A 20,292-nucleotide genomic window follows, 5' to 3' on the forward strand; every position below is an offset into this window, starting at 1 on the left:
AAGGGACACCCCGTCCCAAAGCAGTAGTAGCCGCTGTGGCCCGAGTAGAGTGGGCGCGCAGCCCAACAGGAGGGTCCTTTTTTGCCAAGGAATAACAAATTTTGATGCACAAAACGTCCCACCGAGAGATGGTCCGCTTGTGCACAGCTTTCCCCTTCTTAGCACCCACGTATCCAACGAAAAGTTGGTCGTCCACCCGGAACTGCTTTGTGCGGTCCAAATAAAAGGAGAGCGCACGTTTTGGGTCCAGACGGTGGAGCCTCTCTTCCTCTTTGGAAGGATGCGGAGGCGAAAAGAAGGTGGGCAAGGTGACAGACTGCCCAAGATGAAATGGAGACACCACTTTCGGAAGAAAGGAGGGACGAGGCCGAAGGACAACCTTGTCCGGATGAACAGACAGAAAAGGAGGCTTTGAAGATAAAGCCTGGAGCTCACTCACCCGTCTAGCCGAGGTGATGGCTACCAGAAAAGCAGTCTTAAGCGTCAGCAGACGAAGAGGACAATTATGAAGAGGCTCAAAGGGAGCACACATGAGAAAAGTGAGAACAAGATTCAAGTCCCACTGAGGCATTACAAAAGGGACAGGAGGGAACGTGTGAGTAATGCCTTTTAGAAAGCGTGTAACCACAGGGGACTTGAAAAGAGAAGGCTGATCAGGAAGCCGCAAGAAGGCAGAGATGGCAGCAAGATAACCTTTCAGGGTGCCCAGGGCAGAGCCCTGCCGGGCCAAAGAAAGAAGAAACAGTAGAACCTCAGAAAGAGGGGCGGAAAGGGGATCCACAGCCTTTGCTGTGCACCATGCCACAAATTTGTTCCACCGGCAGGCGTATACCGTCTTTGTGGAGGGACGCCTGGCTGCCAGAATGATATCACAGACTTCAGGAGGCAAGTCAAATGGCATCAACTGCCGCCGCTCAATCTCCACGCATGGAGGTGGAGGCTGGACAGGTTCGGGTGGAGGACCGTCCCCTGCTGCTGCGACAGAAGATCCTCCCAAAGGGGCAGACGTATCGGAGGATCGGTCAACATACTGAGTAGCTCGGGATACCAGTACCTTCGTGCCCAATCCGGAGCCACCAAGATGACTTGGGCCCGGTCGTGCCTGATCTTCTTCAGCACTCTGGGCAGAAGTGGTATAGGCGGAAAGGCGTACAACAGACCGCAACTCCACTCGTGACGAAAAGCGTCGCCGAGCGAGTGCCGCCTTGGAAATTCCAACGCGCAGAACTGCTGACATTGCGCGTTCTCTTCGGTGGCGAATAGATCTAACCAAGGCTCTCCCCACTGCTGAAAGAGACCTTGCGCCACTTCGGAGTTCAGACGCCATTCGTGATCCATCATGCACCGGCGGCTGAGTTCGTCTGCTCTGGCGTTCAGAGAGCCCGCCAGATGTTGAACCACTAGGGTGACGCCCTGGTGTTCCAGCCACGTCCAGAGGCGCAGGGCCTCCTGACAAAGGGTCCACGACCCCACCCCGCCCTGTTTGTTGCAATACCACATGGCGGTGGTGTTGTCCGTGAACACCTGCACGACACTTCCCCGGACAGAGGGAAGGAAGGCTTTCAGTGCAAGTCGGAGCGCTCTCAACTCCAACAGGTTGATGTGGAGACGAGACTCCGCCGGAGACCAGAGGCCTCTGATCTCCGCCTCTCCCATATGGCCACCCCATCCCAGGAGGGACGCATCAGTCACTACGACATGCTCCGGGTGGGGAAGGGAGAGGCTTCTGCCCATGACCCAATCGCGGTCCGTGAGCCACCACTGCAACTGCTGTGCAGTGCCCTCCGAGATCAAGACATGGTCAGACAGGTTGCCGTGATGCTGGGCCCACTGAAACTCCAGGTCCCACTGCAGAGCCCGCATGCGCCGCCTGGCGGGATGCACTAGTAGGATGCAGGAGGCCATCAGCCCCAGAAGCCGCAACACTAGCCTGACCGAAACCCAGGATAGAGGCCGAAAGATGGGAATCAGGGCCTGTATATCCCGGACCCGCTGTTCCGGTGGATAGACCCGGAACTGCGCCGAATCGAGAACCGCTCCGATGAAAAGGAGCTTCTGAGAGGGACTCAGGTGTGACTTCGGCACGTTGATGGAAAACCCCAGCAAATGCAGGAGATCCGCCGTAGTCTGGAGGTGGGAGACGACTGCCTGGGGCGAGCCCGCCTTCAACAACCAGTCGTCGAGATAGGGGAAGACTGGAACCCCTGATCTGCGCAGATGAGCTGCGACCACCGCCATCACTTTCGTGAACACCCGAGGGGCACTGGTGAGACCGAAGGGGAGCACGGTAAACTGAAAGTGCTCGTGGCCCACCGTGAACCGCAGGTAACGCCGGTGGGCCGGCAGGACGGGGATGTGGAAATATGCGTCCTGCAAGTCCAACGCTACCATCCAGTCTCCGGGGTCTAGGGCAGCTAGAACCTGAGCCAAGGTCAACATCTTGAACCTTTCCTTCCGGAGGAAGGCATTGACGTTCCGGAGGTCCAAGATAGGGCGTAGGACCCCTTTGCCCTTCTTGGGAACCAGAAAGTAGTGGGAATAACAACCACGACCTACTTCTGGACTCGGAACGCGCTCGAAGGCCCCCTTGGCCAAGAGGGCGGAAACTTCCTCGTGGAGAAGATTCAAATGATCCCCCGAGATACGGTGGTGCTGCTGTGGCATGGCTGGAGGGGTCGTCTCGAAGGGGAGGGTGTAGCCCCTTCGGACGATTTGCAGCACCCACCTGTCCGATGTGATGGACCGCCAGTGGAGCAGGTGATGGCGAACTCTGCCGCCCACTGGCGTGGAATGGGCCTGAAAGCTCGGACTAGGAAGGCTTTGAGGCGGATGCTGCCGGGGTGGATGTGGGCTGACCTCGTCGTCCTCCAGAACCGCCTCGGCGGAAACCACGTCCGCGACCGCGCGCAGGTTGGTTCTGCGGCTGGTGGCTAGGCGCACGTGAGGAGGCACCCCTTCCTTGGCCACGAAAGGGGCGAAAGGAAGAAGATTGCGACCGCGGGGCCGAGAGGCCCAAGGACTTGGCCGTAGCCCGGGAGTCCTTAAAGCGGTTCAGCGCACTGTCCGCTTTCTCGCCAAACAGGCGAGTGCCATCAAACGGCATGTCCATGAGAGTGCTCTGGACATCGCCCGAAAATGACGTGGACCGCAGCCAGGCGTGACGTCTAAGCGCCACTGTGGTAGAAATGGCCCTACCCAGCGAGTCCGTGGTGTCAAGCCCACAACGTATAGCATGTCGCGCGGCATCCCTCCCATCGGCCAGAGCCTGGGTAAGGCGTGTCCGGACCTCCTCCGGACACAGGGGCAGCGCGTCCTCCACCGCATCCCACAGAGAGTGGGAATAACGGTCCAAGAGACAAGCGGTGTTCAAAGACCGCAGGCCCAAACTAAGGGAAGAGAACAGCTTCTTGCCAAACTGTTCTAGTCTCTTGGAATCCCGGTCCGGCGGGGCGGTCGGGAAGGAGGATTGGGAGGTAGAGGCCTGGATAACCAGGCTCTCAGGGGTAGGGTGTTGGGACAGAAAACTGGGGTCGCCCGGAGCAGGGCGGTGGCGCCTGGCGACGTTCCTGTCCACAGGAGGAACTGTGGAGGGCTTGGACCAGGTGCCCTGCAGAACGTCAATGAGGGCCTCATTGAATTGCAGCAGAGGCTCAGTGGAGCTTGCTGCAGACTGAAGCACCTCAGTAAGGACGTTAGTCCTCACAGCCACGGCAGGCAGCTCGAGCCCAAGGGCTGCGGCCGCCTTGCGCAGCACCACAGAGAAAGCAGCGCCCTCCTCCGAAGCCACGGTCGGAGGAGAGACAAATCCAGTGTCTGGAGAGGTATCCAGGCCACTGGCCTCCCCCAGTTCATCTGGCCAGTCCTGGGACAGTTGAGCCTGAGCGGCCATAGGATCCTCGGATCCCTCCCAGTTGTCCCCATCATCCGACTCCTAGTATAGAGGAGAAAGTAACGGAGCCGGGCGGTAGACATAATGTGTCTCTAGCGGCGCCGATCTCGGCGTCCATCGACGCCGGACCGGCGCCGGGCCCGGAGCGGGACTGAACTGGGGCACGATGTCGAGCGGAGTCGACGTCGGCGTCGGGGGTGGAACCGGTGTCGACGCCGGCGGAGGAGGCGTGACGAGGTTGACCGGCGTCGACGGGGACTCGAGAACGGGTCCCTCGGGCGCTTGCGGCGTCAAAGCCGGAGCAGTCAACGGCGCCGGGGCCGGAGCCACCGGCAGGCAAGGCAGCCCAGTCGGGTCCGCGGGGCCCGAAGGCGCACCAGCGGGCGCCGACGGCGGAGCCAGGTTCCTCATGGCCGAGAGGAAGGCACTGACTTCCGCCGGCGTCGCGTCAGTCCCAGGGACCGGAGGGTATGGGGACGGGCGCGGCGCCTGCGGCACCGCCGGAGCCGCGGGGGTGGAACCACCCCGACCCTCGGCCGAGTCGCGCGACCGGCGAGGGGAGTCCGAAGAGCGATGTCGCCTCTTGGACTTCTTGGAATGCTTCGACTTACCCGAAGACTTGGATCCCAACAACCGATGGTGACGTCGGCTGCGGCTCCGCGACCGATCCTTGGACCTCCTCCTGGACCGGGATCGAGAGGCGCGCGGAGCCGAGTGGCGAATCTCGAGAAGCTTACGGGACCGCTCCCGTCTAGCCTTCGAGGTCAGGGCCTTGCAGTCCGAACACGACTCCGCGTCGTGATCGAGGCCCAAGCAGTAAAGACACCGGCGGTGATGGTCCGTAACCGACATCAATCGGTTACAGTCCGTACAGGCTTTAAACCCAGGCATCCTACCGGCACCGGTGTCGAGACACGATCAAAAAGGATCAAAAAAGTTAGTCAAAAATTGACTAAAGGGGTAGCTCTCCCGGATCTGCGCTTACTGGCGCGGAAAAAAGAAGAACTGACGTCAGCGCGCGAGGGCGGCGTCCAAGTACTCCGACGACGTCATCCCGGCGCACGACGCCGACGACAGACGCGGAGCCGCAGACGACGCCTAGCGATGCGCAAGGGGTATTGCTGACGAAAAATCTTCCAGATCCAGTCTGACGCCTGGGGATATTCTAAGGTGAGGAATCTAACTAACGTGTTTCTTTCAGATCATTTGATTAAGACTTTTAAAAAGACACATGACATCATCCACCATGTTTCAAATGCATTGAGGTATATAGTGTGTCTTTGGTTACTGCAGATGGGAAAGGAAAAGTCCCCAATCTACCCAAAGTATCCAGTGTTCTCAAGATTAACATTTGGAAAGCAAATCTCTCCACTTTAAATATGGACACAGCGATCAACTTCCAATAACCACAAGCGCGACCGATTGCCAATGCTTGCTCTTGTCAGGTTGACGAGAGAGGGGCTACATTAAATGGCTATTTCTGAATGGGAAACAGTGAACTGTGTCTGGCACAGCAATCCCAGGGGTGTAACTAAGCCCCATCGCAGCCCATGCGGTGCAGCAGCCCAGTTCCGTCTCAATGCATGGGTATGCTGGGCAGTGCCAGGGGGTTCCATGAGCATAGCAGCCTCATGCAGACCATAATTTAAGACAATTTTTTTGTTAAACATTTTTATTCCTATGAGTGATTGTGTAGGCAGGGCCCAGTGCTGGTAAGACGACCCTGCCGGGATCCACAGGGTTTTTTGTTTTGGAGGGGGCCCCCTCACCCTCCAAGCCATGCCATTGCATGCCTTGCAGAATGCGTGCATCAGCATGGAATAAGAAATTGTTAAACGCTCAGAAAAGCCACTCTGCTTTACCAAGCAAGCCCCTGCAGCATGGGGGCCGGGCCCAACCATTCAGGGCCCCCCATTGAGCCCATGACCAATGAATATCTGTGCAATTTGTGAGACGCCGGGTCCCTCATCACATTTTGCAGGGGGGCCCAATCATTTTGTGTTTATTTATGCTGTTCATTTATATTTGTATTGTTTGTTTATATGGACTGAGTCTGAAACATTTATTTTATCAAACACACTCAAACTATTTCATATAAAATAAGTTACTGTAACGCTGAAGCCGTTGTGTAAGATCTTAGACTATCTCATACTAGTGTCATGAGAGATAGCCCTGTTGGGCTTGTGAAATACCTTCAGAGACTGAAGCCTGTGCTTGAAGCATTTGTGTGGATGCATCTATTGTCTGACGCTTGGCCAGTATATCTTGTTTAGATTAAGAGATAAGTTTGCTATCAGAGGAGAGAATCAGTAAGCCCTGTGAAGAGTCATGCTATCTAAAAGTTCTATCTTTTAACATCAGAGTAACTTGAAGGATTTCTCTGATGTTTGACGCCTGATTCTGTAAGTTTTTACACCTTATTGCATCATTCTTTGATTTTCCTTTAAGGTGAGGGGGCCTCAAGGGAGTGGAGGGTGGCAAGATCACACCCCATAAAAACATGCACTCAACAATACCATTTGTTGATAACAGAACCCAGTGCTTAATTTGTAAAGGAATAAGTCCCAGGGCTCTCGTCGGGATACTTCTGCAGCTTGCACCAGCTTGCAATGACAGTAAAAACACAGCTTCTAATCATCACAGACAGCTGTTGTCGTGCTTATACCTAAATGAGCCAGACAGGGCCACCATGTGGCAGACTGTCGTAAGCCCCGGAGCTGGCAAGTAGGTGCTGAGCACCAGAAACTACCAGCTCAAATTAAGCACTGACAGAATTCCTCCTTACAGATACTGAATTCGCCCCTCACTAGCAGTTAGGCCTTTCAAAATGACAGGCCTAGCATGGGTACTCACCCCATCGTACAAGTCAAGGGAGTAGCCAGAAGATTAAAACACCCCCCACTTTGAGCTATGCCTTTAAAGGCACCAAGCAAGCAAATACATGAGCCCAACCCTCCCCTAGAACTCAATTGCCTCTTCCATCCAAGCATCTATCCATTCATTCTTTCACTTTTCCATCCACCCGCTGATGGCCACTATTTCCCATTCACATTCTGTCACCCATTAATTCTTTCATCCATCATTCAATCTATACCTAGTCCATCCATTCATCAACTCTGCCATCCAGCCATACACTGTGCCATCCATCGGTCCGTTCATACCACCACCCATCCATTTTTCCTTCCATTCACCCACTCTGCCTTCCATCTATCCACTCTGCCTTCCATCTATCCAATCTGCTGTCCATCCATTCCTCTATCCAGCCACACCCTCTGCTAACCAGTGATCCACTTTTCCATCCATTCCTCCACTCTGCTATCCATCCTTCCATCAACTCTTCTATCCATCCTTCCATCTACCCACTCTGCCATCTATCCATTCATCCAGTAACCCATTCTGCAATCCACCACCCACACATTCGTTCATTCATGCCCTCTGCCATCCATTCACCCATCCATCCATCCACTCTGCCACCCATCATTTCATTTTCCACTCTGCCATCCTTCCATTCATCCTCTCTGCCATCCAGCCATCCACTCTACCATCCATCCATCCATCTATCCATCCATCCATCTTGCCATCCACCATATATTCATCCACTTTGCTATTCACTCATCCAGCCACTCATGCATTTGTCAATCCACTCTGCCATCCATTGATTTATCTTTTAATCCCCTCATCCATCAATCCTTTTACTCTGCCTTCCTTCCATCTGTCCATCCATCCATCCCTTTACTCTGCCATCCTTTCACCTGTCCTTCCCCCTCCACTCATCCGTTCACCCATCTTTCTACTCTGCCATGTTTTTACTTGGCCATCTCCTATCCATTTACTCATCCTTTCACACACTCATCCATCTACCGACTCACCCATTCGCTCATTCATCTACCCACTCAGCCATCCATTCTTTCACCCTTCCTTCCTTCCATTCAATATTCATTCCATCGTTCCCTCTTCTATTGACCCATCTTTCGTTCTTCTTGCCCCTACTTGCTCTCCTACTAATGCGGTATTCCTTTATAGCGGTAGTTATTAGGTTTTGCCTGCCGAGTTTCAGACAGAAGAAGCCCATAAAGAGCCCACCCCTGCTGCAGCTGCCAAAGTGTGTTTGTGGGGGGGGTCACAACGCCCTTTACCTTTTACAAATGAAAAATGAAGACCTGCCTCGTGCCTGCTTAAATGCTCTTACAAAATTGGCCACTGTAACAGTACTTTGTTATCAACTCCCAAATTATGAAATGCTGAGTCACACTTGTCTCCTTTCAAAAATGTCTCTGTGACATGTGCATTAACCTATAGAGAAAACGTACTGCAGAGTTTAATTTGCTGTCTCATGCCAAACACATGCACAACGCTCTCTTTCTCCTTCTAACACTTCGGCAATATCATCTTTCAGCCGTTTCCCTACAACTCTCTATACTACCAGCTTTTTTAGGTCTTTCCTAGCGTTGCAGCGCGCATGCGCTGCACGCTCTGCGAGAGCTATAGTAATAGATATCAGAAGGGGACTTTAAGCCACGCCCTTGTTTTCAATTGGCTGGCGTCATCGTTTAGGCTAAATGCTAGCTCGTGATTAGCAATCTGGCTTTTTTGTTACCGCCCTGTCGACCTTTGGGACAGCCCATCTGGACTGGCCCACGCCATCTTTGTTTCCCATGACGTAGGAGGGTGTGCTGGTAGCTTGTTTACTGGCTCCTGATTGGAAATCCTACCCGCTCCTCCCTTCCCTTCCCCCCATCCCAAAGCAAACATCCCAGAGTTGCGCTCTTCATTGTTCATGGGCTTCCCGAGGCGGTGGGCAAAACAGATGCATGGGAAAGGGGTATACCTTATTATACCCTGTTTTCCTTAACCCCTTCGATGCTCATGACGGAACGGTTCCGTCATGAGCATCGGTTGAGCTGTGCTCATGACGGAACCGCTCCATCATGAGCACAGCCCCTGGGGGAAGCGCTGGCGCTCCCCCCCTGGGGCATCGATCGTGCCCCCACAGAGGGGGATGGCAGCGGAAGAGTTTCCGCTGCCACCCCCGAGCCCCCCCCCACGCTTCCTGGTGACGTCAGCGCGCGCCGGCGTCATCAGGAAGCGTTGGACGCGCTGGAATTCATTTCTTCCAGCGCGTCCAACGGGAAGGGTAAGTGTTTTGGTGCTGTGTTGCGGGGGGGGGGCGGAATTTCAGGGCCTTGAGGCATCGGGGGAGAGGAAAGAGTATTTCCTCTCCCCTGATGTCTCAATGCTGGGCATTCCTGTCCCACGATCGCGCACAGCGTCGCGATCGTGGGACAGGAATGCCCCCACTAGACCCCAGGGATGATGTTTTTGGCCATTTTGGAAGCGACCCCTTGGGCAAGGGTCGCTTCCCTGGGGGTGAATATGTGAAAGACTTTTCTGCCCCCCCTGGGGGCAGATCGGTCCACTTTCGGTCCGTTTCTGCCCCCAGGGGGGGCAGAATAGCCCACTAGACACCAGGGAATTTTGTCATATCGTTATGGGAAGCGACCCCTTGGGCAAGGGTCGCTTCCCTGGGGGAGAATTTCAGAACAGACTTTTCTGCCCCTGTTGGACTTGGCCCTTTTTCCCTCATTTTTTTCGTTTTTGTAGTGTTAAGGGGCAGGTGCTCCCTTCACCCAAGATGGCTGCCACAGGCCCCTGCTACTGCGGAGTGGCCTGTCATAGTAGCACCCTAGCTGCCAGGAGCTGGCTGGGACCCACAACAATGTTGCGACACCAGCCCGCCTTTTTTGTCCTATACCTAGAGTGGGGAAGCTCCTGGAATGTGCTGGAACCTTCTGGAAGAAGGGTGGGGTTTTACTTTTGCCGCCTTGGGAGGTGGTCACCTGACCTAGGGCTACTTAACAGAGGGAGGGAACTTTTTGTAGTTAGTTGGTAGTTGGGGTAAAGCAGACCTGGGGAACCCACGCAGGAGTTTTAGGCGGTAGGGCCTAGACAGGGACTTATGCCTCTGAAGGTGACAGGGTTTAGGCACTGCCCTTTAAGTGAGTGAGGGACCCTGTACTACCCACTGATCTGGCCCAGCGATAGGGAGACCCCGGAATGACCTGCCAAGCCTGACTAGAAGGGAACTAGTCACCAACTCACCCCCCCCCCCAAGGAACAGAACTTTTAAGGGCGCGAGAACCAACTGCGCCACCAAGACTGCAAAAACCTACTCCTGAAACTCTGCTGAAGCTGACCGCCGGAATCTAAGGCTGAAGCTGAGGGCGGAAACTAACTACTGAAACTTATTACTAAAGACTCCCTGCTGGACTGCTGGGGGATCAACCAGGTACTAGCGCTGTGACCCCTGCGCTCCCCGACCTTGCCTGGGATCCCCCCTAGTCGGTCCTGTGCCAGGCGCTGGTCGCCGAAGTCGCCGCTTAATTTCACCCCCCCCCTGCCTGGGGAATTCGAGGTGCACTCACCGCTGCGGCCCAGGGCCGGGAAACTGCCCCCCTGTCCTCACCGGGGCCCGCGGAGAAGCCCGGGGCCCCGCCGCTGCCGTCGCAGCCGAAGAATCGCGATCCCCGGCACCGGGAAGGCCTCGTTGGGCCCAGGCGTCTTGCCGCGGCCGCGTAGGCCTGAAGCCAGCACCCGCATCACCTGACGGGGGCGGACTGCCAAACGCCGCCCCCGCCGTATCCCCATTGGTGGACGGAGCCGCGCCCCCGCAGTCCGCACTGCCATTGGCGGCTGCGGGCGCGACCCCGGAAGCAAGGCAGGAATCCCCCGAAGTGCCCGTGACGCCAGCGGAGCTCCCCGGTCACGTCTGACCCGACCGGGAGCCCCGCGCCTTGTCCCCCTGCGCCGCCTACCTTCAGGAGAAGCTGCAAGGGAGGCCCTCGGCCCGGACATCGCCGGGCGGCCTAGACGTCAGCTGCAGCGCGAGGAGGAGGGATCCCGCCGGAGAACCCGTCGCCAGGGCCGAGGGAAGGCCAGAGACTCAGGTAAACTCCGGGGAGGAGGGCGGGAGGCCCCCCTGAGGCCCGGAGCACGCCCCTCCCCCGGAGAGACTCCCCACGAGGCCCCCGCTCCCGCAGAGCCTGCCAGAACTGGGACCCGGCCCCCACTTGTGCCTGAACTCCGCCTACTGAAAGAGCCCGGTGGAACTGACATGTTCGACTCGCCAAGAGTCTGCCAGGCGCACTACGTGCAGGGCGCTGATTCCTAAGCGCTATTCCTGTAGGCTGCAGGGTGGGGTTAAATGACATATTTGGAGCGCTTGGAAATTGCTATTTGCGGCGCTTTGCTCCCAGGGCCTGGTTCCCAGTGCGATTGAATTGCCACGGGCAGCGCTATGTGCCATGCTCATGCAGCCTATTTTTAAGCGCTATTAATTGTTGTGCGCAGCACTATATCCCTAGAACCTGATGTTTTATTGTAGCCAGGTGGGGTCAAGTTAAAGCCTAATGAATTGCTTTTAAACTGAACTACTTTGAATGTATACTGTTACTGCCAGTGAGAATCTAATGAATTGCTTTTAAACTGAACTACTTTGAATGTATATTGTTACTGCCAGTGAGAATCTAATGAATTGCATTTGGATTAGATAAACTTGGTTGATTTTTAAGTGAACCTACTGTGTGGTGTCAATTATTGTGAGCGCTTGCTGCTTCAGGGGACGTGTGAGCTGTATGGTTGCTTCACACGTAAGCCTTCGGGTGCCCAACCGCTCGAGTCACGCTACGCCTTTAGGGCCCGGTGACCCCAGGTCCTACATTGTTGGCGAGCGGTGGGATAAGGACCTGTGACCATACAGCACCCTCCAGTGAAGCGGAGGGCGCCGCAATTAGACGCCTATTGTGGTTAAGCTCTGCAACTGTTGATTACTGCCTTGATTGAATTCCACTGTCCAGACTGAGGGTGTAGAATCCCAGTAGCCGGAAACTGTCACCCATATCCTAGGATTTTTTTTTCTTCCTTAGTATCTAGGTCCCCGCCTGTCACGATGGAGTTCCGGTTAGCCGACCTCGAGGGGTACACCGTGAGGCAACTGAGGGAATTCGGGCAGGAGATGGGGGTGCCTGGGGTGCGGAAGGTCAAAGGACCGGAACTCCGCACCGCCTTAAGGGCATGGGTAGAAGCCCACCCAGAGGGAAGAGGGGATGAGGGACAGGAGGCGCAGGATGCCCCTCAGGAGGAGAGCGCGCAGGAGGTACTAGACCTGATCAATGGGGATGTGTCCGAAAAGGGGCCACCAGGGAGACGTTCTGGGGCCAGCAGTAGGGCAGGGTCCAGGAGAAGCGCGTCTCCAGAGGAATATGAGGACAGGAGGGAGGAGAGGCAGTTGAAGTGGGAGCTAGCCAAGTTAGATCAGGAAAGAGAAAACAAGAGATGGGCAATGGAGGAAAAGAGGATGGCGCACGAGCTCCGGCTGAAGGAGTTGGAGCTGCGTGCCCTCCAGATGAATGTGTCCAGTGAGGACACTGGTGGCAGCATACCGGAAGCTCCACAGGAGCTAGAATTTTATTTACCCCAGGATGACATCACCAGGGTGTCTAAGGAGGCATTGGTGGGTGACCCCGAAGGGGGTGGTGCAGGGATCTCCCAACCCAGCGAGGTGGGAGAAGTGGCAGATAGCCCAGCTAGGTCCCAGGGAGAGAGGGTTGTAGGGCCTCACGACCTATCTATAGGAAGGCGTGAGACGGGGAGGTGTCCCGAGGTGCCCCAACCGAAGTCTCAGGGCCTGGAGAGTTCCGCAAGGGATCCCCAGGTTGGGAGCCTAGGCTGTCCCGATGTGCCATCCAGTGCAGGGGAGCCCCTAGTGTCAGGAGGACCCAGGGCGACTGTAACCAGCGTGCCTGAGGTTCTGGGGTTGGCCCAGTTTCAGGGTTTAGATCCTGTGCTGGGATGCCAGGCTCAGGGGTTGCCTGACCTGGCGGGTGGGGCCTCTGCTAACAGGGTCCCCTCGAAATTGACTTCCAGGGGTACCTTTCCCGGTGGGAGGGTGCGGAACTCTGGGAGGGGGTGCAGTGGGAGGAAGGTCTCGCCTCGGGCACCGACTCAGCCTAAGGGTTTAGACCCTAGGTTGAGGAATCAGTGGAAGGGTCAAGGCCCTAGACTGAGGAGGAAGTGGTGGTCTGAGGGTGCCTCACAGGGTAGGGTGAGGAACCCCAGAAGGAGAGTTAGGGGGAGGAGAGCCTCGCCCCTGAAGGCTGGTCAGCCTAAGGGTGTGAACCCCAGGAGGAAGGACCAGAGGCAGTTTAGGACTGCAAGGAGGAGGACCGGAGTGGTCAACAGGCACTACAGGCCTGGGGCTACTGCCCCCCACTCCGCGAGATCACCCGGGCCAGAGACATCTGGACGGCCCAGGGGCCGGTCCTGGCCACAACTAGCTAGGGAGCCCCAGTGGGGTGGTTTCGTTGGTCCAGGGAGGTTTGAAAGGGAGCCCTCGGGTTCCAGAGCGGAGGAGAACCTGCGGGTGCTCCTACCGTTGCGGGCCTGCGTCCACCTTCTCTCGCCCCAAGCAGGGAAGACCATCAAGGCATTGATCGGTCTACCCTGGCTTTCGGCTGGGGGGGACGTATGTTGGACTTGGCCCTTTTTCCCTCATTTTTTTCGTTTTTGTAGTGTTAAGGGGCAGGTGCTCCCTTCACCCAAGATGGCTGCCACAGGCCCCTGCTACTGCGGAGTGGCCTGTCATAGTAGCACCCTAGCTGCCAGGAGCTGGCTGGGACCCACAACAATGTTGCGACACCAGCCCGCCTTTTTTGTCCTATACCTAGAGTGGGGAAGCTCCTGGAATGTGCTGGAACCTTCTGGAAGAAGGGTGGGGTTTTACTTTTGCCGCCTTGGGAGGTGGTCACCTGACCTAGGGCTACTTAACAGAGGGAGGGAACTTTTTGTAGTTAGTTGGTAGTTGGGGTAAAGCAGACCTGGGGAACCCACGCAGGAGTTTTAGGCGGTAGGGCCTAGACAGGGACTTATGCCTCTGAAGGTGACAGGGTTTAGGCACTGCCCTTTAAGTGAGTGAGGGACCCTGTACTACCCACTGATCTGGCCCAGCGATAGGGAGACCCCGGAATGACCTGCCAAGCCTGACTAGAAGGGAACTAGTCACCAACTCACCCCCCCCCCAAGGAACAGAACTTTTAAGGGCGCGAGAACCAACTGCGCCACCAAGACTGCAAAAACCTACTCCTGAAACTCTGCTGAAGCTGACCGCCGGAATCTAAGGCTGAAGCTGAGGGCGGAAACTAACTACTGAAACTTATTACTAAAGACTCCCTGCTGGACTGCTGGGGGATCAACCAGGTACTAGCGCTGTGACCCCTGCGCTCCCCGACCTTGCCTGGGATCCCCCCTAGTCGGTCCTGTGCCAGGCGCTGGTCGCCGAAGTCGCCGCTTAATTTCACCCCCCCCCTGCCTGGGGAATTCGAGGTGCACTCACCGCTGCGGCCCAGGGCCGGGAAACTGCCCCCCTGTCCTCACCGGGGCCCGCGGAGAAGCCCGGGGCCCCGCCGCTGCCGTCGCAGCCGAAGAATCGCGATCCCCGGCACCGGGAAGGCCTCGTTGGGCCCAGGCGTCTTGCCGCGGCCGCGTAGGCCTGAAGCCAGCACCCGCATCACCTGACGGGGGCGGACTGCCAAACGCCGCCCCCGCCGTATCCCCATTGGTGGACGGAGCCGCGCCCCCGCAGTCCGCACTGCCATTGGCGGCTGCGGGCGCGACCCCGGAAGCAAGGCAGGAATCCCCCGAAGTGCCCGTGACGCCAGCGGAGCTCCCCGGTCACGTCTGACCCGACCGGGAGCCCCGCGCCTTGTCCCCCTGCGCCGCCTACCTTCAGGAGAAGCTGCAAGGGAGGCCCTCGGCCCGGACATCGCCGGGCGGCCTAGACGTCAGCTGCAGCGCGAGGAGGAGGGATCCCGCCGGAGAACCCGTCGCCAGGGCCGAGGGAAGGCCAGAGACTCAGGTAAACTCCGGGGAGGAGGGCGGGAGGCCCCCCTGAGGCCCGGAGCACGCCCCTCCCCCGGAGAGACTCCCCACGAGGCCCCCGCTCCCGCAGAGCCTGCCAGAACTGGGACCCGGCCCCCACTTGTGCCTGAACTCCGCCTACTGAAAGAGCCCGGTGGAACTGACATGTTCGACTCGCCAAGAGTCTGCCAGGCGCACTACGTGCAGGGCGCTGATTCCTAAGCGCTATTCCTGTAGGCTGCAGGGTGGGGTTAAATGACATATTTGGAGCGCTTGGAAATTGCTATTTGCGGCGCTTTGCTCCCAGGGCCTGGTTCCCAGTGCGATTGAATTGCCACGGGCAGCGCTATGTGCCATGCTCATGCAGCCTATTTTTAAGCGCTATTAATTGTTGTGCGCAGCACTATATCCCTAGAACCTGATGTTTTATTGTAGCCAGGTGGGGTCAAGTTAAAGCCTAATGAATTGCTTTTAAACTGAACTACTTTGAATGTATACTGTTACTGCCAGTGAGAATCTAATGAATTGCTTTTAAACTGAACTACTTTGAATGTATATTGTTACTGCCAGTGAGAATCTAATGAATTGCATTTGGATTAGATAAACTTGGTTGATTTTTAAGTGAACCTACTGTGTGGTGTCAATTATTGTGAGCGCTTGCTGCTTCAGGGGACGTGTGAGCTGTATGGTTGCTTCACACGTAAGCCTTCGGGTGCCCAACCGCTCGAGTCACGCTACGCCTTTAGGGCCCGGTGACCCCAGGTCCTACAGCCCCCCCTGGGGGCAGATCGGTCCACTTTCGGTCTGTTTCTGCCCCCGGGGGGGCAGAAAAGCCCACTAGACACCAGGGAATTTTGTCATATCGTTATGGGAAGCGACCCCTTGGGCAAGGGTCGCTTCCCTGGGGGAGAATTTGAGCACAGACTTTTCTGCCCCCCCTGGGGGCAGATCGGTCCACTTTCGGTCCGTTTCTGCCCCCTGGGGGGGGCAGAAAAGCCCACTAGACACCAGGGAATTTCGTCATTTTGTTATGGGAAGCGACCCCTTGGGCAAGGGTCGCTTCCCTGGGGGAGAATTTGTGCACAGACTTTTCTGCCCCCCCTGGGGGCAGATCGGTCCACTTTCGGTCCGTTTCTGCCCCCAGGGGGGGGAAGAAAAGCCCACTAGACACCAGGGAATTTCGTAATATTGTTATGGGAAGCGACCCCTTGGGCAAGGGTCGCTTCCCTGGGGGATAATTACTCCACAGACTTTTCTGGCCCCAGGGGGGGGCAGAAACCCCCCTTGTGTCGCTTCCAGGGGGCAATTTTTATAATATGTATTTGGCCCACCCACCCCGGGACAGAGTAGCCTTTTTTTCCCTTCTGTTTTTTCCCTGCTGTTTTCTGCCCCACCTGGAACATAACCCGATTGACCATTTGGGTAGTAATATAGCATGTTGTAATGTTTATTGTTTTATTTTTTGTGAATCGCAATAGTAATGTTTTTTTTTTTTTTAACTTTTTTGTTCTAGGTGAAGGCTTTTGCTCTTTTCAGTTTGCCGTGTTGTTTCTGGCGGTTCTGCTGTTTGTGTAGTTTGGTAAGAGACTCTTTTTTGTACAATGTAAATGTGTTTGATTTCTCTGCATGAATTTTTTTTGCAAATGGAGTAATAATAGCAGTATGTTTGTTTTTTGAGTGTCAAAAACTTTTTGCATTGGTGCTCGATGTGTATTTTGTTGTCTTGTGAGTAATTTGTTTTTTTTTCTTCTTTCTAGTTTGATATCGTTGGTTTTTGCTGTGTCACTGCAGAGTTGGTTTCTGGTGAGTGCAGCTGTCTCTTGTAATTGGATTGTATAGTTTTTGAGTACATTGATCTTTGTGATAAAGGTACACATTTCTTTACTTACTTGGTTTGCACATTGTTGGTTGTTGTTGACTTGTTTGTGCAGTCTTCTATCTTAGTAAGTATAATAGCTAGCCGCAGGATGACTGCTCAGCAGGTTGTTGGTTTGCTGTTTGAGTCTTCCTCTGATATTGGTTCAGAGACTGACTCTGCATCTGAGGGAGAGGAGGCAGGGGACGATTCTGGCAGTGAGTTGTCTCTCCGTATGGAGTCATCGGATGATGAAGATACTCTTAGTGCGGATGAAGTGCCTGTGTTAGAGGAGGAGACTGATGTGCCGATAGTGCGGCAAGAGGAATCTGGGTTGCAGGCTGGGGCTGCAAGGCTTCCCGTTGGTGTAGTGCGGCAAGAGGCTTCTGGGCTGCAGGCTGGGGCTGCAAGGCTTCCCTTTGAAAGTGATGACCTCTGGGTTGCCCCTGGCATGGTGCAGCCGGCATTGCCAGAGTTTACTGGTGTTCCAGGGTCTAGAGTGAATACGGAAACTTTTTGCCGGTCAATTTTTTTCAGTTGTTTATGGACGATGTGTTTTTTGCAGAGATTGTTGAGCAGACTAATTTGTATGCCGAACAGTTTTTGAGGGACAACTGTGCCAGTCTTAAGCCACACTCTAGAGCTACCCGGTGGACTCCCACAAATGTTGAAGAGATGAAGAAGTTCTTGGGTTTAACTTTTTTGACGGGCTTGCTAAGGAAGCCATCAATGTCTTCATATTGGTCTAGCAGTCCCTTGATGGCAACGTCTATTTTTCCGGCAGTCATGAGTCGTGACAGGTATTTGCTACTGCTTCGGATGATGCATTTTGTTGATAATGGTTTAGCGTTGCCACGAGATCACCCTGACTGTGACCGTCTTTTTAAGATTAGGCCTGTCCTTGATCACTTTGTTGATCGATTTCCTGAGATCTATGCTCCTGGGAAACAAATTGCAGTGGATGAGTCTTTGGTGTTGTTCAAGGGCCGCTTGGTTTTTAGGCAATACATTCCTAGTAAGAGGGCACGCTATGGAATAAAGCTGCATATGCTGTGTGACAGTAGGACTGGATATGTCTCTAATTTCAGGGTGTACACCGGTAAGGAATCTAGGTTTAACCTCCCTGGTTGTCCGTCCACTTTTGGAGTGACTGAGAAAATTGTTTGGGAACTTGGAAGAGTATTTTTTAACAAAGGCCACCATTTATATGTAGATAACTTCTACACTGGTGTGCGGTTGTTCAGGGAATTGGCCAAAGTGGACACTCTTGCTTGTGGCACAACCTGCTCTAACCGTAAAGGTTTCCCGAAAGAACTTGTTTGTCAAAAGCTTGTGCGGGGACAGTGCGTTGCGTTGCCAGGAGCTTCTTGCTGTGAAGTTTACAGACAGGAGAGATGTCTACATCCTGACTACCATCCATGATGAAAGCACTGCACCTGTGACTGTTTGGGGTCAGGTCGCTGAAGCGCGCAAACCTGTGTGCATTTTAGACTATAATAGGCACATGGGTGGTGTTGACAGAGTAGATCAGAGGTTGGAACCTTACACTGCTCTTCGTAAGGCTTACATTTGGTACAAGAAGTTGGCTATCCATCTTTTCCACATGGCAATGTTTAATGCTTTTGTTGTGTTCCAGGATTCTTGCCCTGAGTCAAAGATGACTTTTGCTAAGTTTCAGGAGTCTGTAATAGGCAGCCTTGTTGTAGTGGAACAGACAAGTGTTCCTAGAGTTGGACTGGTGGAGGATGTTGCTAGATTGAAAGAACGCCACTTTCCAGATCACATTCCTCCCACACCCGCAAAAGATTTTCCCAGTAGGAGATGTAGAGTCTGTTGGCGAAAAGGTTTGCGGAAGGAGAGTCGTATGTACTGCCCCGACTGTCCTTCTCATCCTGCACTGTGTCTCTCTGCTTGTTTTAGAGCGTACCACACACGAAAGAATTTTTGGGAGGATTCTTGAGTGGTAAAGTGAACTGCCTGGTCTGTATTCTTTGGATAATTTGATTCTGTTTCAAGGTTGGTGTTAGTGCAATGTATTTAGTTGCTGATTTTCTGTTAGAAGATTTGTATCTATTTGCAATTTGTTTGTGTTTTTTTTTTTTTTTTTTTAAATCCTAAATGTGATGGCGGTGTGTGTAGGCTTGCGCTTGGCTGTTGGTGTGTGTGGACTGGCACTTGGTTGGTGGTGTGCGTGGAATGGTGCTTAGCTGGCGGTGTGCATGGACTGGCGGTGTGCGTGGACTGGTGCGTGGCTGGTGGTGTGCGTGGACTGGAGCTTGGCTGGTGGTGTGCGTGGACTGGAGCTTGGCTGGCAGTGTGCGTGGAATGGTGCTTGGCAGGCGGTGTGCGTGGACTGGTACTTGGCTGGCGGTGTGCGTGGACTGGTGGTGTGTGCGGACTGGTGCTTGGCTGGTGGTGTGCGTGGACTGGAGCTTGGCTGGCAGTGTGCGTGGAATGGTGCTTGGCAGGCGGTGTGCGTGGACTGGTACTTGGCTGGCTGTGTGCGTGGACTGGTGGTGTGTGCGGACTGGTGCTTGGCTGGTGGTGTCCGTGGACTGGCGCTTGGCTAGCGGTGTGTGTGGACTGGTGCTCTGCTGGCTGTGTGTGAGTATTGACTTTCTGCTGGTCACTACACACACTGCTAGCTGAGTGCCACTCCACGCAAACCATCAGCCTGTGTAGTTGCTGTGTCTGGATTGTGGGCGTGTGAAAGTGATGGGCCCTTGAATGGCGCTGTGTGCTGGTGTGAGTTTTGTTATGTGATGGGCCCGCGGCTGGCGGTGTGAATGGTTTTGTATGTCTCACACGTATGAAAGGTGTATGAATGGCCTGTAAAGAGGTTGGTGCCTTGTCGTGGCTTTACAGCTCACGAGCTGTGAGTCAATGGTTCAGTTTCTCGCCCTTTCAATTATTACCAGTGCATTTCATTTCTGTGAAATCACTTGCTAATACAGTTGTATCTACTGAACCATCACTCACCCTCGTGCCAAATCCAACCAGTATGTGTGTGTGCTTGCGGATTAGTTGGCTGTGCAGTAATATTTGTCTTTCTGAAGCAGGGTGTACCTTGTCCCTTTTTGGTGAATTTTGTAATGTGTTGCTTTTGTGCCTGGTGGTGCGAATGGTCTTGTTTGTATCACGTATGAAAGGTGTGTGAATGGCCTGTAAAGTGGTTGGTGCCTTGACGTGGCTTTACAGCTCACGAGCTGCGAGTCATTGGTTTGGTTTTTTGTGAATTTAATTATTGACAGTGCATTTCATTTTTGTGAAATCTCTGGTTAATAAAATTTAATACACTGAACCATGACTCGCCCTCGTGCCAAATCCAACCAGTATGTGTGTGTGTTTGAGGAATAGATGGTTGTGCAGGAATCTTTGTCTTTAGTTTCTCTGCCAAGTTACACTTTCCATGCAAGAATAACCCACCAACTGTAGATATTGTCGGAAACCCATGGGAGTTCATGCTGATGTCTCTATTGTGAATTACAAAAAAATTTTTATCCCCAATGTCCTGCAAACCTCAAAATGTCTGCCACATTTTCTTTGCAATATTATTCCAAAATTCTCACGCTGTAGGAACAATAGATAATCTGGTTTTGCAAGGGGGTCACTTTGGTTTTTGGCCCGTTGCTCGGCG

Source organism: Triturus cristatus, chromosome 12 (assembly GCF_964204655.1).
Source record: "Triturus cristatus chromosome 12, aTriCri1.1, whole genome shotgun sequence".
Taxonomy (NCBI): domain Eukaryota; kingdom Metazoa; phylum Chordata; class Amphibia; order Caudata; family Salamandridae; genus Triturus; species Triturus cristatus.